The sequence below is a fragment of the Microcebus murinus genome, chromosome 21, assembly GCF_040939455.1.
Source record: "Microcebus murinus isolate Inina chromosome 21, M.murinus_Inina_mat1.0, whole genome shotgun sequence".
In the NCBI taxonomy this organism is placed as follows: Eukaryota; Metazoa; Chordata; class Mammalia; order Primates; family Cheirogaleidae; genus Microcebus; species Microcebus murinus.
The window spans coordinates 1,206,622-1,225,099 of NC_134124.1; the positions used below are offsets into that span (position 1 = coordinate 1,206,622).

General features: G+C 39.1%; 1 protein-coding gene across 1 annotated transcript in view; it reads left to right on the forward strand.

The window, feature by feature from the left end:
• Nucleotides 1-390: 390 nt before the first annotated feature.
• Nucleotides 391-18,478, forward strand: part of CDC42SE2 (CDC42 small effector 2) — a 98,737-nt gene continuing 80,649 nt past the window's right edge. Inside the window, exon 1 of the mRNA XM_012762105.3 lies at nt 391-543. The gene's annotated coding sequence lies outside the window, so the exon portion shown is untranslated. The remainder of the gene's footprint in view (nt 544-18,478) is intronic.

Genomic DNA, 18,478 nt, shown 5'->3' on the forward strand with positions numbered 1-18,478 from the left:
TCCCGATCTCAGCCGCTACCGACAGACACCTCGCCCCGCCGGCCCGGCCCCCGCCCTTCCCGTCAGGCCAGGCCGTGGCCCCACACGGCGCGCAGACCGGCGGGGTGCGAGCCGCGGCCGCCTGCAGGCCGGTGGGAAGAGGCTCCCGCGCGCCCCCGCCCAGGTTCGGTCGCCATCTTCCCGCGCGTCCCTACCGCGCAGGCTCCACCCCCCGCTGTCGGCGGTCCGCTGCTGCCCAACCTGCGCGGCTCGAAAGTGGGGGTCCCGCCGGGGCCGGGGGCGGGGCCTGGCGGGGGCGTGACATGGCCGGGGCGTGGCCGGCGTGGCGGCCGCGGCAGTTGCGCGACGAAGCCCCGCCCTCCCGCCGCTCTCCGGACGCGCAACGCCTCTCGCTGCGCCCGCGCGCGAGTCTGGGCGGGGAGGCGGGAGCCAGGAAGCGGCGAGCGCCGGGGAGCGCAGCTGCGGGCGTGGGGGCGGCAGGAGCCGCGGAGCCGGCGCCGAGAGCGGCTGCTGCCGGAGCGGGCGGCCGAGACAAAGGCGACGGTGAGTGCAGCGCCGGCCCCCGCGGCCCCCACCCTCGCCCGCTGGGCCCTTGGGCGGGGGCCTGGAGCCCCAATCCCGGTCCCCGGGGGCTCCGGGCGAGCGCGGCCGGGCCCTGCCGGCGCGCGCCGCGGGCTGAGCCTGCGGCTCCATTTTCAGGTTTGGGCGAGGTCTCGTCCCCGGGGACCGCACCTTTGGTTTTCGTCCGCTCTCTGAGGAAAGGTTACGAGCTCGGCGCAGAACGCGGGCGGGCGCGGCCAACCGCCCCACGGTGACGGGAGGTGCAGACCCTCCGCGACCTCGCGGGCTGGAGGGCGGCGGGCGGCGAGGCCCGGGTCTCCAGGTGACGCTTCGGCGCGCGGGGGCCCGGCTCCCGAGCCCGGCCCTCGCCTGAGGCGCCCGCGGGTCCCGCGCGGAGCTCCCGGGCTCGGAGTGGAGGTCCCGGCCGCCCCGTCGGGGAGCTCGGGCCACTCCACAGGTGGCTTCACTTACCCGGCGCTCGCGGCTTCAGTGTGAGTTTGGTGCCGGCTGTGGTGGGTAGCGGCTCGCGGATGCCGCTGTCGTAGCTGGAGAAGCGCCCCACTCCGCTGACTTCAGTATGCGCCAGAAACAACGTCGAGATTCCTTATTACCGTGTAGTTATCTGAAATGATAAGGTTTTGTAGAGGAATTTGGTGGTGGTGTGCAGTTTACAAAATTTAAACGTTAAAGGACTTGGAATACAGTAGATGCTCATGAAAATGTTTGTTGAACGAATGAATGAATCTGGAAACTTCAGACAAAGCTGATCTCACATCTAGTAAAATTTAGGCACATACTCTTTTGACTAAGATTAAGGAAAAAACGGCAAAAACCATGTAGCTTTGTTTATATGCTTGATTTTGATTTTTACCCAATATACATGCATACTGTGGAACAATCAGTTGTTACTCTCAATACTACGAACATAGAAAACAAATTCGAAATGTGAGTTTATTTTGAGAAAAGTTGATATACATTATCTATTAAAAACAGAAAATTATTTCTAATTTTCTTTAAAAATAATGGAGAACATAACGAGGCCCTTGGATTGTATTTTGAGACCCAGCTTTATATTTCATTGTGAATAAAGTTGTTTATGTGTTTTTTGAGGGACTGCTGTGGTCTTGAGTGTCTTTACCAATAAGGGAGAATTCTAAATTGAAGGAGAAAAAAACAAAACAAGTAATGTTGCATTAATACAATTAAACATTACTATTTACTCAGCAGATATTCATTAAACATTTATCTATTATGTGCTGAGATCTGTGTTGAGTGCTGTTTCTAGGGACGAACAAAACTCAAAATAATCCTTTTTTAAAACGAGCATAAAATTCTTTCCTTATAATCGATGTTGCAGGTGGAGACTGTCTTGAATCCCTAGTGCCTGCTTAAAGTTGGGAAAGATGGCAGGTGAACTGCAGGAACTGTAAATTCGTAACAGTCTATTTAAAAGTTAATAAGTAACTTACTAGGGCTAAGATGATTAGGTTGCACTTTCATATTGTCAGTTTATTAAAATCTACATTTTAGAAAGAAGGAAGAGATTTAACAAACTAGTGTTTTTATTTCCATCTTACAAGAAGATTTTAGTACAGTGTATTTATTGAAAGGTCATGTACTTCTGATTCTGTGTTCTGTAAATAATCTTTGCAGTAACAACATTTTCTATTTTGCAAAATCACTGATGATAAACATTGGATTCCTTTTCTATAAGAAATGTTTTTAAGTAAAGCACCATTTCAGGAATTTTATTTTCTCCTTTTCTTTACTATTTACAAACAAGTATTAACGTGATAGTACTGAAATTGGAAGGATTATTAGTAATAATTTGTGGTTCCATATATGGACTTTACTTGTAGTTTTACAGCTGATAAAACTGCTTATTAAAAAGATGAAATTTTTAGTATTGCATTTATTCTGAACATAAGATTGCATTGTCTATTTTTATCTTATTTATATATGTTTATGGTTTTTGTTTTGTTTTGTTTTGTTTTGAGACAGAGTCTCACTTTGTTGCCCAGGCTAGAGTGAGTGCGTGGCGTCAGCCTAGCTCACACCAACCTCAAACTCCTGGGCTCAAGCAATCCTCCTGCCTCAGCCTCCCGAATAGCTGGGACTACAGGCATGTGCCACCATGCCCGGCTAATTTTTTTCTCTATATATTAGTTGGCCAATTAATTTCTATCTATTTATAGTAGAGACGGGGTCTTGCTCTTGCTCAGGCTGGTTTCGAACTCCTGAGCTCAAATGATCCACCCGCCTGGGCCTCCCAGAGAGCTAGGATTACAGGCGTAAGCCACCGCACCTGGCCTTATTTATATATGTTTAAAAATAATATTTGGCCTCTTCAGAAGTCTAAGTTACTGTGTTCCAAAGCCAATCTTTATCTTTACAAAATAATGTAGATTACTAATGTTTTCACAGTTAGCTTTTGGATTTAGGTGCACCCTTTTGACTTGTCAATGCTTATAATACTTTATACATTGTTGAAAATCATGTATACATTCAAATAGAACTTTTAGATTTTTAGACTTACTGGCTATTAGCTTTTTATGTGGTTGTTCCTAGGATTAATAAGGAAAGGAATCCCTCAAATTTTAGTGGTAGAGAGTTGTGATAGTTCTTCTTTAAATGTGTATTTCTTGGAGGAAGAAATGTATATTTCTTGACAGTATACCACTATCAGTCTGGTGTTGATAAGAAATCTAATAGTGACAATAAAGAACAATGTAAGCAGGCTGCGGTATGTTAAATAAAAAGTGCCTGGCATGTTTTTTTTGATAAGCACATCATCAGAATTCTTGACAATCAGTAGCGTTGAGACATGTTAAAATAATTTTTCCAAGAAATCAGAATTCATAATGAATATTTTTTATACTTTAGAAAACACTGTAAATGCTTTTAAAGTATTATTCCTGCATTGGAGTAGTTCATAATGTTTTGAGGCTAAGTAAATTCCAGGATTATTCTATTTTGTAATTGTTGGAATATGTGAAATGTTGGTGTTTTCTTCATCAAAGTAGATGTGTCTGCTGGGGGACGGGTAGTTCATTTATTTCTAAGACCCTTTAGAGTGATCTAGAAGGAATTTCTTTTCTCTCAGATGTAATTAATAAAATGATTAAGAGTGATGTTAATACGGCATATTGCAGCTGTGCCCGTTTGCCTATGTAGATTGTTAGAGTTCATCAGTTAGCATTTGTATAAAACATTTTTAAATTCTAAAATTTTTATTTAAATGCTCTATAATGAATTTCTCATGTTTATTTTCTAGTAGAGGTTGCTGTTATGTTTTTAATTCCCAGTTGTCTTTTTTTTTTTTTTTTTTTGAGACAGAGTCTTACTTTGTTGCCCAGGCTAGAGTGAGTGCCCTGGCATCAGCCTAGCTCACAGCAACCTCAATCTCCTGGGCTCAAGCAGTCCTTCTGCCTCAGCCTCCCGAGTAGCTGGGACTGCAGGCATGCGCCACCATGCCCGGCTAATTTTTTATATATATATCAGTTGGCCAATTAATTTCTTTCTATTTATAGTAGAGATGGGGTCTCACTCTTGCTCAGGCTGGTTTTGAACTCCTGACCTTGAGCAATCCGCCCGCCTCGGCCTCCCAAGAGCTAGGATTACAGGCGTGAGCCACCGCGCCCGGCCTCTTTCTTTCTTTTCTTTCTTGAGACAGAGTCTCACTTTGTTGTCCAGGCTTAAGTGAGTGCCCTGGCGTCAGCCTAGCTTACAGCAACCTCAAACTCCTGGGCTCAAGCAATCCTGCTGCCTCAGCCTCCCGAGTAGCTGGGACTACAGGCATGTGCCACCATGCCCGTCTAATTTTTTTCTCTATATATATTAGTTGGGCAATTATTTCTTTCTGTTTATAGTAGAGATGGGGGTCTTGGTCTTGCTCAGGCTGGTCTCGCACTCCTGACCTTGAGCAATCCGCCTGCCTCGGCCTCCCAGAGTGCTAGGATTACAGGCGTGAGCCACCAGGCCCCGCCTCGTCATGTCTTAAGTCTGTGTCAGAATGGGACATTGTAGGTTCCCTGTGTATTCTTGAGAGGAACTGAGTAAAATGTGCTTATACTTAATGCTTACTTGCTGGTTAGTTGATAGCATTTTTTCTGATTTTTTTCATACTACCTGGAAAAACTTGGAATTTAGCATATTATTAACCTCCTGCCTCAGTTCAAAACTTAAGTGTACTTGAATCTTTCTATAACACTACCAAATTATGAATGGACTAGAATTTAGTTGAGACTGGTTTGTGACCCCATCCAAATGGGGTTTCTGAATTGAAATGCCAAAAAGACTTGGTAATAAATTGTCTTTATTGTCTTTATCTTGACACTATAAAATATCTATAAATATATTTTAGTCAAAATTATAGTAACACATACTCCCTCCTTTTCCTAGAATGCATTAGTTAAGTCTGTATTAAGTCGAGGTGCCTTTGAAAATGAGTAAATGGTGAGCCTTGATATTTCTATTTTGTTGCTTGCCTGCTTAGAAACTCATGCTAAGATTTCTTATAAAATCTTCCATGATCGAATTTTTGTACTTATACTCAAATATAAAATCATTTTTGTTTCATTTGACTTAATCTACTTTCACTTTTTGCTTAGTAAAGCAAAAATGAATTTTTACTACGTCTAGCATTATACCTTACATGTAGTGGGAATTTACGGGTATCTGTAGAACTAGTATGTTCAATGAATGGGACTTGGTAAGGCTTAAGCGGAAAACAGTTTTCACGGTGCCTTCAGACCCTCTCTATGGATTAAGTCTCTACCTCTGGATGAGCTCTTAGTAAGATCAGATAGCTTTTCCAGTAACTTTTAGGTAATAAAAACTCTTGTGGTTACTTGTCATTAATAATCTTATTTTAGTCATTAGAAGGTGAAGTTCAGTATAATCAGTGTTCAGACTCTAACACAATTTAGAACTTTTCTTTGGTTCACACCGTTTCAGACCTAGAAGCCTGCTTTGAAGGAAGATTTCTACTTGGTTTCTCTTTTTACTTTGCCAGATTCTCTTCAATATGATATCCTCACCTGCTCAGGGTCCATCTCAGTGGGGAAAAGGGATTGAGGAGAAAAGTATGGTTTATTGTAGCTCATCTGATTGTTATCTGGCATTTTTGCCTTTTGAGTTGGACAGGTTGTTCAAAGCTGACCCTCTAGGACTGCTAGAAATAGTTTTCTTGAGAATTCTGTGTCTGGGACCTCCAGCTACAATTCCTATGATATAATTCTCCATCTTTAATTTATTTTTTTTTTTTTTTTTTTTTTTTTTTTTGCAAGGCAAGCACGAAAATGCAGTTTATTGATGAAAAAAATAGGTTAGGATTATAGAGCAAGAGCAAGATATAGGTTTACAGAGGGTGATACATACGCCACAGATGACAACCAGACTCACTGTCACAGCAAAGGGAGAGCAAACAGACTCCATCTTTAATTTAGCTTCCTAGCTTTCCTCATCTGTGGGCCCACTTTGTCCAGGGTGAGGTTTTTCTTTAGTGTTTAAGGTAGTTCTATAACATTTTAACCAGAACTGCCCATACTTTACTAAGGATATTTCATTCGACATAATTCCACTGGGGCCTCCACATCCTATCTTTTCAACTTCTGTCAAATACAGTAGACCCTCTGTATCTGTGGGTTCCACGTATGAGGATACAACCAACTATAGATCAAAAATATTAAACCTTGACTCTAAAAAAAATACAAATTTAAAAACTACAGTATACTTACCAGCAAATTGGTATTAACTGATCAACACCTAACTGGACATATAGGAATAACTTTTATCAGGTGTCGGGCAGGTGGGGGGGAGGGGGATGGGTATATACATACATTATGAGTGCAATGTGCACCAGCTGGGGGATAGACATGCTGGAAGCTCTGACTCAAGGGGGGATGGGAGGCAAGGGCAAGATACGTAACCTTAACATTTGTACCACCATAATACTGAAAAACCAAAAAAACCAAAACTACAGTATAATGGCTACCTACATGGCATTTACATATAAGTAATCTAGAAATGCTTTAAAGTATATGGATATGTGTAGGTTATATGCAAATAACTATCCATTTTATATATGGTGCTTGAGCATCTGAGGATTTTGGTATGGTTGGGTTCCATGAACTAAACCCCTGTGGGACAACTGTAACCCCCCTTAACAGTACTTCTATCTGTTTGGACCTACAGTCCATTGCTTCTGCCACCTCTATACCGTACTCCTTCCTCCACATCCTTACTTGAATATTTTCCCTGCCTTGAATCCATGGTCCACTATTATAATTTCTCCCTTTCATACACCCTCAGTTCCATTGTAGTGCTCTCCTCCTTTGTACTCACCTGGCCAGCCCTCTTCACCCACACCATTTATATGCAGTTCTCCATCCAGTTCAGCTTGCACCTGGGCAGTTGACCATGCTCTGAGGAAAAAACACCCATGCTGACCCAGGTCTCCCATTCAATGCCTGACCGCTGACCTCAGGAAGGCCCTTTGTGTTGCTGACAGTTGTGTAATCCTAGTACATTTCCCTGGTTGAATCACTTTAGCATTCTCCTAAATGACTATCTCACCCTTCTCTCTTTAAACCTCTAGCACCTTTTCTCCGTGTTCAGCTGATAACATGTTTCCTGTGTGTTAAAAATCAAAGCAATCAGAAGAAAGCTTTTACGTGTTCCCTCACATCTCTACCCATAGTTTTTGCATTTCCTCCTGTTCTTTCAACACAGTCTTCACTGTGGCCCTTGGTTCTCTCCCCTTTCTCCTGTCGAGGGCATTGCATTGCTGAGGGCATTGCATTGCTTCCATATTCATCTCATTCTCCTGCATGCTAGTGAGGTGCGTACTTTTCCTATATTTACTGGATTATTCCTGTCAGTATATAGATAGGCTGAAATATCTCCCATCTTTAAAAAAACCTTGTTCAATACCACATCTTTCTTTAGTTACTACTCTTCAAAAAAGTTGATATTTGTGGTCATTAGTACTCCCTGTCTCTTTTGGATCCACTACAGTGAGGTTTTTCTTCCCTTCCATTCTATAGTAGCTCTTTTTTGAGGTTACTAGTGACTTCTTTGGTGAATTCTAATCTCAGTGAATGTAGCAGCAATAATAGCATTTGATGTGGTTGATAATGTTCTCTTCTTTGAAACCTTCTTCCCTTTGCTTCTGGGATATTACTGCTTATTTTTGGTTTCTTTTGCTGGTTCCTTTTCACCATTCCAACTTCTAAAAAAATGAGACAGTGTTCCAGGGATATATGTTTAGACTCTTTCTATATTTATATTTAGTCTCTTGTGATTTCATCCTATGTAGCTAGAATTATATATTTCTAACTAAAAATTTTATCTTTAGTTTGAATTTCTTTCCTAACCTCCAGACTTGTGTATTCATCTGCCTACTCAACATTTTCAGCTAGATGTCTAATTTAACTAGACATCTAGATCCCAAATTTAACATGTCACAACTGAACAACTCATCCTCCTTCTCCCCCCCCCATAATTGTTTCCATTCCATTCTTCCTCACCTTATTAAGCGTCCACTCCCTCTTTCAGTTTCTCTGGCTCCAAACCTCATAGACATCTTGACTCCTTTCCTTCTCATACTCCCACATGTAATTCAAATAATTATCATGAAAGTACATTCTTTATATACCTTAAATGCTTCCTTAACTATAAATGTGGCCACAATTTGCTCTCTAACTGCTGCCACCTCTGTAAGCAACCATAATCTCTTGCTTGTATTATTTTAGTAGTGACTAGTCTCCCAGCTGCTTCTGCTATTCTCTATTCTCAACCTAGCAACCAGGGTGATCTTTTTAAAATGAAAGTCCAATTATTTTACTCCTGTTTTTGAACCGTTCAGTGGCTTTCTATATCCTTTAGAATAAAAGCCAGAATATTTACTATGCCTATAAAACCCTCCATTGATCTGTACCTCCTGCCTCTCTGATTTTGTGTCCTACCAGCTTCTCCTTGGCTTCTTCTACTCTAGCCACATAGGCATCCTCCAGGTTTCTTGAACCTGCCAAGCACAGTCTTGCTTTAGTGCCCTTAGGAATAGAGCATTGTTTTATTCACTGCAGAATCCCCAGAACTGTGGATGGCATATGATGGGCACTCACATTTCCTGAATAAATGGCTGCTTATCTTGTTATTTATGATTTTGGTAACAACTTATATGCATGTTTCTATAACAAAAGTATTTGAATTTTACCTAAAACCATATAGTCCTGTAAGAATTAAGTAGAGACAAATTTAGATATAAGAATGTAAAGTAAGTTTTAAGTCAATTTTTGTGTATAGGGAGTGAAAATACACAGTGAAATGGTAAGGGACAGAGGAAGTAGGAAAGGAATGAAGAGAGGTAAGGCAAATGAAATAAAGAAGACGAAAACCTGTTTTGGAAGTAGGGTGACAATATGTAAAAATATTATTTTTGGCTTGCCCCATATTTCTTTTAAGTTATATTTCTTTTTTTTTTTTTTTTTTTGAGACAGAGTCTCGCTTTGTTGCCCAGGCTAGAGTGAGTGCCGTGGCGTCAGCCTAGCTCACAGCAACCTCAAACTCCTGGGCTCGAGTGATCCTTCTGCCTCAGCCTCCCGGGTAGCTGGGGCTACAGGCATGCGCCACCATGCCCGGCTAATTTTTTCTATATATATCAGTTGGCCAATTAATTTCTTTCTATTTATAGTAGAGACGGGGTCTCGCTCTTGCTCAGGCTGGTTTTGAACTCCTGACCTTGAGCAATCCGCCCGCCTCGGCCTCCCAAGAGCTAGGATTACAGGCGTGAGCCACAGCGCCCGGCCAAAGTTATATTTCTTGAGTTCTGAGTATTGGTGATTTTCATGGACTAGTCACTTCAAATTGGACTATATTATACCCTTCTTTTTGTCAGGGATATAGGCTCAGATGAGATCAGGAGCCAGAACTTCATTGTTTTTCTGTGTTTTGCTCAACTCCTTTTGTGAAAGAAAAGGAGAAATTACTGAGAAAGCCTAATGGTATTCTTAGCAGTTTTTATTATTTTTTTGTAGAAATCTCCAATAGAAGTCTCATAGCTTTAGGGAGGGATTTTCAGTGTACAAAAATTTATTGGTATGCCTGTCCTCTTGGTACTGTACCGCCTACTTACTCCCCCCTTAAAAAAGGAGAGGAATTTATATTTATTGTCTGGCATTGCAAACTAGCAGCTAACTACAATAATCACAGATTTATTGAGTAGTATTTATTAAATGCATATACTTGTGCTCTTAAATGAAAAATGCTTGTACATACTTAAATGCATATTCTAAAAGTGCAGTTTAACTGATATTTAGTTGGGAAATGAGAGTGCAAGGGGAATTAATGATATGCAGATTTTTAGTATTTCATTCTGCTGAGACAAGATTTTTTTCTTTTAAACTTTTTTCTCTGAGCTGTAGGTCTCATTTCCTGTTGGTCGATTAAAAAAAAAAAAAGCTTCTAGATACATTGTTCAGATGAGTAGCTTAGTAGTTCCTGAATGAATAAATAATTTTATGTGCAAGTATAAATTCTCCTTAAACTACTATACACATTTTCCTATTTTTGTGTAATTTGCAAAAATTTGTTTGTATTGACTTCTGGGACTTTTATGTGGGTTAACATGGGCTTGGTTTTCATGGCTGTAGGGACTATGGGTATATATGTGTATGTATATATCTTTACAGTTTTTGTAATGTGAACATGTAATTTAGACTGATAGGCTGATATTTTACTTTAACTCCTGAGCAATAATGTGAACAAAAATCAGATTTGGTATTTTTCTTTCATGTTAAACATGACCTTTATAATTCTTAAAAAGAAAGTCTGTTTACATACCAAATAAAATCATTTTGGATGATACACTAGAGGTGTTTGCCTATCGTTTTGAAATAGTCCTAGCCTGAACAACATAGTGAATTTATTTTATAGACTAATTAGATCATCTTCATTAGAATTCAACATTGACCTACTTGAATTCATATGTTAGCATTTCACGTATGAAGTAACCATCTTGGGTTAATAGGATCCTTATTTCTGAGCCGGTGTGTAGTCCTACCACTAAGTTTATTTCAGCTATAGTCATAGTTTTCTTTTCTTTTTTTTTTTTTAAAGAGACATCGTTTTGTTCTGTTGCCCAGGCTGGAGTACGGTGGTGTAATCATAACTCCTGGGTTCCAGCGAACTCTTGAGTAGCTGGGACTTGAGTAGCTGGGACTACAGGCATGTACCACTGTGCCCAATTGAGCAGAATTTTTTTTTTTTTTTTTAGAGATGGGGTCTTGCTATGTTGCCCAGGCTGGTCTTGAATTCCTGGGCTCAAGAGATCCTCCTTTCTCAGATAGCCTTTCAGACAATCTCACCTTTGCTCACTACATTCTATCCAAGTTAGTCTGTTCAATTTCTCAAACATGCCATACTTGGTCTTGCCTTAGGACTTTTACACTAGTTTCCTTTGTCTGAATGTTTTTTTCCAGATCTTTTTAAGCCTGGCCCCTCAACTTTAAGGTCTCAGCTTAAATATCACCTAACTCACCACTCAGTTTATTTTTTTTTTTTTTTATTTTTTACCTGAAGTCAGTCAGCAGGTATTTATTTATTTATTTATTTATTTTTTTATTTATTTTTTTTATTTTTTAACCACTCAGTTTAAAATAGCTTCCCCATTACTGTTTTAATTTCTTCATGGCATTTCTCAGTCCCTGAAATTATGTATTTTTATGTATATGTTATATGAGAGCAGGGACCTTCTTTGTCTTGTTCCCTGCTGTCCACAATGCCCAGAACACTACCTGGTGCCAAATAAGTAAGTGTGCAGTAAAGTGTCAAATCGATGTAACCAGGTACCAGTCTCATCTTCCTTATGAATGATTTTAGTGTACTAATATTTTAAAGTGTGTCAAAAGCATGTTTCTTCTAACCTAGGGAAGACAGAAACTGGATCAATCAGACAAAAGCCTGGTTGTAGAAAAGGATGAGAAAATTTGGGAGTTGCTCTGATCCTTAGAGCATTAGGTGGAACCAGTGGTGTCTTGGAGTTGGTGAGGTGACTGTGCCTCTCTCAAACTCCATGTTCAGTGCCATCATTTGGCAGCTTGAAACTGGCCATGGTGGGACATTTACAACATGGGAATTGGCAAAAGCTGCAAATCAGGGCTCTTTTTTTGAAAAGAGGTGGTGGATATATATTTATCAGGAGACCACTGGGTGGGACCATATGAAATTGCTGGTTTTTGCTTCAATATTGGCAATTTCAGGCCAGGCGCGGTGGCTCACGCCTGTAATCCTAGCACTCTGGGAGGCCGAGGAGGGCGGATTGCTCAAGGTCAGGAGTTCAAAACCAGCCTGAGCGAGACCCCGTCTCTACCATAAAAATAGAAAGAAATTAATTGGCCAACTAATATATATAATATAAAATCAGCCGGGCATGGTGGCTCGTGCCTGTAGTCCCAGCTACTCGGGAGGCTGAGGCAGGAGGATTGCTTGAGCCCAGGAGTTTGAGGTTGCTGTGAGCGAGGCTGACGCCACGGCACTCACTCTAGCCTGGGCAAGAAAGCGAGACTGTCTCAAAAAAAAAAAAAAAAAAAAATATTGGCAATTTCTTATGTTTTAACCTAGTAGAGTTACTTATTTTAAAGATAATTTCTTCGTAGGAGTTAGTGAAATTACCTCAGTGCTTTAACCTTGTTTCTTTTTCACAATTATGTTCCCTTTACATCTGATGATTACTTTTAGATTCATTTAATGTCTAAAAATTAGCTGTTTGTATGTTAATTACTTAACTGAATACCTAGATGTTTAGTTCATTCCAAAGCAAGCACAAAAGATCTTTCGATTCCTCTGAGAGTGTTCTTGGTTTTGCTACTGAGCACTAAATAAGCCTTTTGAAAGGTGTTCTTTTGCTAGTCAAGAAAGCAGATCTGATTCAGTTTGTTATATAGCACTATCTACCCTTTTTTCCCCCAGAATGATTTACATAAGTACATCTGAGTTCAGTTCTTTTTTTTTTTTTTTTTTTTCTGGCTTCTTTTTTCTTTTGCCTATCATTACCCTCTAAGTACTTGCTTACATTTTCTAATCATTTACTTCTGCTACTATGATTTCTTCTACAAATAAATGTCACTAAATCAATGAAATGATTTTGTCTTGTTTCTCAAGTTTTTTTCCCATTATCTTTCCTATGGTTACCTGGACATTCCAGCCCATTTCCCACCCTCCCCCCAACTCTCCAGTAAAGAGACATGCAGTTACAGGCATCATTTTCTTATCTGAGGAAATTTATTGTTTGAAAATTGAACTTTGTTGGCTCAGGGGAATTTATTGGTATTTCTTGAGCAACATTTGCTTTATGTTAATTCTGAATAAGTGGATTTGAACTGGTGATATTGAATTATTATAAATTATGACACCTACATTTCCTATCCTTTAACTCAAATTGTTCTCTCTCATGTACATATGAAGAAAAGGTGTTTAATATAGAGCATCAGAAAGTACATGTAAGCTAAAGAAAAAACCTTTTCTCCTACCACCCTAAGATAACCAACTACAGGTGATGTTTTGATGAATGTCCTTCGAGATAAATCAGTGAATATATGCTTTTTCACAAAAGTAAGATCTTATTATACATTTCTATAACATTTTACCTTAGCAAATATTATGATCATAAAAGCATTGCTTTTTATTGCTTCAGTTTGAAAGGGTCTTATTGGAAAGTGAAAATTTTGTTTGACAAGGATAAAGCTGTCAGTAAAGTTGTGATTAAAAACAATGGTGTTTATAGAGAGTAGAATGTGGCAAGTCAACTGGAGACAAGAATTACTTAAGCAGTAATTTTTTTCTTAAGAGCTCTCTTACCATTGTACAATAGCCTGATTGTTTTACAGTAGCTAACAAAAACCATTCCTGACTCTATGTAAAGTAGAATTATTTTAAACAGCTCTATGGTGAAATACAGGCCTGTGAGTACGTTCATATTTTTTAGACTGCCCAAGTCCTACTAATGTCTTATTATTAAAATACTTTTAGAAGAAAAATATGTTTTATTGACAGCCTTCATCTATGTATGTAGTATGACAGTTTTATTAGATATTGCCACCCTTTTTATGTGTCAGAGTGAGGGAGTTCTTAGAAAAAGAAAATTTAGCATGTAAGAATTCTTATGTTAATGTTTGGTTTGACTTTTGTTTTATGAATGTGAAAATTCTTGTGGAAGAATTGCTGATATGTATTGGTGTATTTCATCCTTTGGAAATTACCACTCCCAATCTTGTCAAGTAATTGTTTGGATCTTTTTTTTTTTTTTTTGAGATAGAGTCTCCCTTTGTTGTCCAGGCCATGGCGTCAGCCTACCTCACAGCAACCTCAAACTCCTGGGCTCAAGTGATCCTCCTGCCTCAGCCTGCCACGTAGCTGGGACTACAGGCATGAGCCACCATGCCCGGCTAATTTTTTCTCTATATATTACTTGGCCAATTAATTTCTTTCTATTTTTTTTTAGTAGAGACGGGGTCTTGCTCTTGCTTAGGCTGGTGACCTTGAGCAATCTGCCTGCCTTGGCCTCCCAGAGTGCTAGGATTACAGGTGTGAGCCACTGCACCTGGCCTGTTTGGATCTTAAAGTAGCAGGTTTTTTTTTTGTTGTTGTTGTTTTTTTTGAGACAGGTCTCATTCAAGCTGCTGTGGTTCGAGCGCCAGTGGCGTCATCATATCTCACTGCCACCTACTACTCCTGGGCTCAAGCGATCCTCCTGCCTGAGCCTCCTGAGTAGCTGGGACTACAGGCATGCGCCACCATGCCCGGCTAATTTTTTCTGTTTTTGGTAGAGATGAGGTCTTGCTCTTGCTCAAGCTGGTCTTGAGCTCCTGAGCTGAAGGGATCCTCCTCCTTCGGCCTCCCAGAGTGCTAGGATTACAGGTGTGAGCCCTGGTGCTGGGCCTTAAAGTAGCAATTTTTAGAGCCAATCAAAGATCCTTTAAGGGTTGTATAATTTAAATGTTTTTTCCTTTGCCACAGTGATATCTGTTACCTAGGGTAGAGTAGACTGATGATGTTTTGCCTTGCTTTTATATTTTTTTATTTAGCTGTGTCCTTTTCTGTGTTGTATTACTGCTTGCTCATAAGCTCTTGTAGTCTTCTGTTCCATAGCCATTTCTCTTACCCACAGTGCTATATCCTGGATGGTGCATATGTTGCTGAAAGCACTTCTCACATGGTAAAGAAGAATAAAAAGCAGTGTAGTTGATGTGGACTTTTCTACTAAGAAATGATGTATTTCTTATTTAGAGATGGGGAGTGTAGTCACTAAAAAATGTTTTTCATCCATATTATGTGTTTGTGAATGGATATGCAGATGTCTGTCTGTTGGAAGGTAAAGTGAATCTTGAGATAAATTCAAAAAAAGTGTTTACAATTATTCCATACATTTTGCTGTTTTGAAAAATGTTATTTTTTAAAAAGCTTCATTCCACAGTGAGTTTTTAGTCTCCTCTTTTTACATTTATTTTGTTTTTGTAAACTATTCTAAAGAAGCTTAGAAATTAGTCACACTGTAAGTGGCATAACTTGCATTTGAAGTCTTTTCTGATGTTTCAGAGTCAGTATGCTTGGGAAGCACTGTAGAGTGGCAGAAAGAATATGGACTTTGGAATTAGACACACTTTGGTTTGATCCTTAATGTTGGCACATATTTGCTGCATGGCAAGTTCTTACCCTTGGTGATTTTTATTTTCCTTTTCATTTAAGTGAGTAATAGGTTTATTAAGATTAAATGAAGTAATACACATAAAGTTGTAGAAGATGTTAATAAATGTTTCATTCCTTTCTACTACACCTTAGGGTTTTAAAATATCTTGGGAGCCACTTGGAAGTGAATTGTAATCAGTAAACTGGAACTGTATGTAACCCAGGTGGACTCATATTGTATTGACCTTTTTAATTTCCCTGTCTGAGAAGCAGAGTGGTTCTTATGACTGTTTATTTTTTTTTCTTTTTTTTTGGGGAGAACTTGAAGTAGAATCTTATGACTGTTTAAAATATTTGACTTCAAAGCAGGTATTATTGTTGAAAGCTGAAATAGAACTTAGTTGGGATGAATTAATTATTTGCTGACCAAAATTGCAAGAAAGTAACTATTTTTACATTTCCTGAGAAGTTGAAGCATTTTGCTGTATGCATAAAGATGGTCAATTTTAAAGGCTAAGAACTGACCCTTTGAAAAGAAATATATGATTAAAATATGAGAGGAAAGTGTTCAACTAATAATAAAAATTTCTTATCAGATTTAAGAAATGGTGCCGATTCAGACATGCGTATAGTGACACAGGTGCTAAATACACTGCTGGAGGGAGTGTAGATCTGTGGAACCTGTTTCAAAAGCACTTTGGCACATGTCAAAGAGTAGAACTTAGTACTTCTGAGAGTACATCCTAAGGAAATAACCGATTTTTCTTTTGTGGGGGAGTGAGGGGAGAAATTATTTTCTTTTACTGTAACAGCTTTATTGAGATTACTCATATGAACACCTTTTTTTTTTTTTTTTTATTTTTTTCGTGGACGAGGTTCTGGGGCCCCAAGAGCGGGGGCCCCGGAAGTCGCCCATGAACACCTTTTTAAAGTAAATAAGTTAGTGTTATACAGCCCTTGCCACTATCTAATTTTACAATATTTTCATCACCCCCCCCCCCAAAAAAAAAAAAAAAGAAATTAGCAATCATTCCCCATTTTTCCCTCCCCTCATCCCCTGGCAACCACTAACATTTTGTCTTTCTAGATTTGCCTCTTTGGACATGTAATATAAATGGAATTATATGATATTTTGCCAACTGGCTTTTATTCATTTAGCATAATGTTTCAAGTTTGATCTGGACAGTGTATATCAGTACAGCAGTCTCTTTTATGGCTAAATATTATTCCATTGTAGGATATACAACATTTGATTTATCTATTCACTAATGAGTAGATAATGGGTGAGTGAACCCAAACGACTATGATGAACAATGCTGCTATGAAAATTCATGTACAAGTTTTTGCGTGGATATGTTTTAATTTATCTTGGACATATACCTAGGAGTGGAATTGCTGGATCATATATATGGTAATTTTGCGTTTAACATTTTGAGGAGCTGCTGTTTTCCAAAGTGGCTGCACAATTTTACATTTCTGTCAGAGTAGGTAATGTGTGGCCTTTTGTAATTGTCTTAGTACTACTGAACGTACTTAGTACTACTTAACAAAGCGAGACTCTGTCTCAAAAAAAAAAAAAAAAAAAATAGAAAGAAATTAGCTGGACAACTAAAAGTATACATATAAAAAAAATTAGCTGGGCATGGTGGCACATGCCTGTAGTCCCAGCAACGCAGGAGGCTGAGGCAGTAGGATTCCTCGAGCCCAGGAGTTTGAGGTTGCTGTGAGATAGGCTGACGCCACCGCACTTTAGCATGGGCAACAGAGTGAGACTCTGTCTCAAAAAAAAAAAAAAAAAAAATCCAACTTAGATTTGATTGATTCAGAAATTTTTCTTTTCCTTTAATGTGAATCATTGCTTTTCTTCTCTTTTCATAAATTAATGTGTCAATTGTAGTATTTCTGATGGGAAATAAAGTAATGCTTATAGAAAAGTCTTTTACAGTGTGTTTCTCTTCGGGTTGAATAGGTGAAATATTGCCAACAAATGTAACTGTAAAATCTCCATACTTCCCCCCCAGTTGCTGGGTTTTTATAAAATTGAATTAATATATAATTTATTTTTTTATTAATTATTTTATCTCCATTAATTATTTTGTCAAAATGGGAGAAATGATAATCTTTAAAAATATATGAAATGTAGCTTTTCCTCTTATAATCTAGAATGAAGATGTTATGCTTTTTATTTCCTTAAAAAATTTTGATAATGTTAAAAGTTAGTGTGCTTTTGCTTCAGAAAATACTTTTATCTCCCGTTTCATGAAATTCAGTAGTTTCAGTATGGTGAGTGTCTCATTAAAAAATCATGTGGTTAAATAACTTCCAAATACTGTCGTTCACATTCTTCGCTATTAAGTTTTCTTTTTTTTTTTTTTTTTTTTGAGACAGAGTCTTGCTCTGTCACTCCAGCTAGAGTGCAGTGGCGTCATCATTACAGCACACTGCAACCTCAAACTTACAGGCTCAAGCTATTCTCCTTCCCCAGCCTCCCAAGTAGCTGGCGTTACAGTTGTGTGCCGCTATGCCTGCCCAACTAATGTTTTTCTATTTTTTGTAGAGATGGGGCCTTACTCTTGCTCAAGTTGGTCTCAAACTCCTGAGTTCTAGCAATCCCCTCGCCTTGGCCTACTAGAGTGCTAAGATTACAGGTCTGATCCCCCATGCCTAGCCACTATTAAGTATTTGAGAACAAGTTAGGGATGTTAGCTTCAGTTGGCATCTGTTGCTTACTGTTGTTAGGTTGACCTGGAAACTTAATTCTGCTTTATAGATACCTGTTGACTACTTTCAAGAAGCAAGGAATTAGGCTTTGGTATAGGCATTATCAGGCACTGAAATTGAATGATGGGTTCCCATACACCTCGTTTCCAAATGGATTATTTTTGAAAAGCTAATTATATTCTCTTGCTATTGTAGTTCAATTCTTTGAGCATTGCTATTTAGTATCAGCAAGTTAAGGCAATCTTTTAAACTTTTTTGTTCATGTATCCTGCAAATTTTTTTTCCTACAAAACCATGTGCTTGTTAATACATTTTAGAGCTGATATCTAAAATTTTTTTATCATAAGTTTAAAAAGTTGCAAAAGATGTAGTTTCTGGAGTGTTATATGTTACTTATATTTTTAAAGGATATAGACTAAATTCTCGACCCTGTAGATTTTGGGTTATGAAAAATATTTGCTAGTCCTCATGGTCAAACCAGCCAAATGGGATAGGTTTTTCGGTCAGAAAA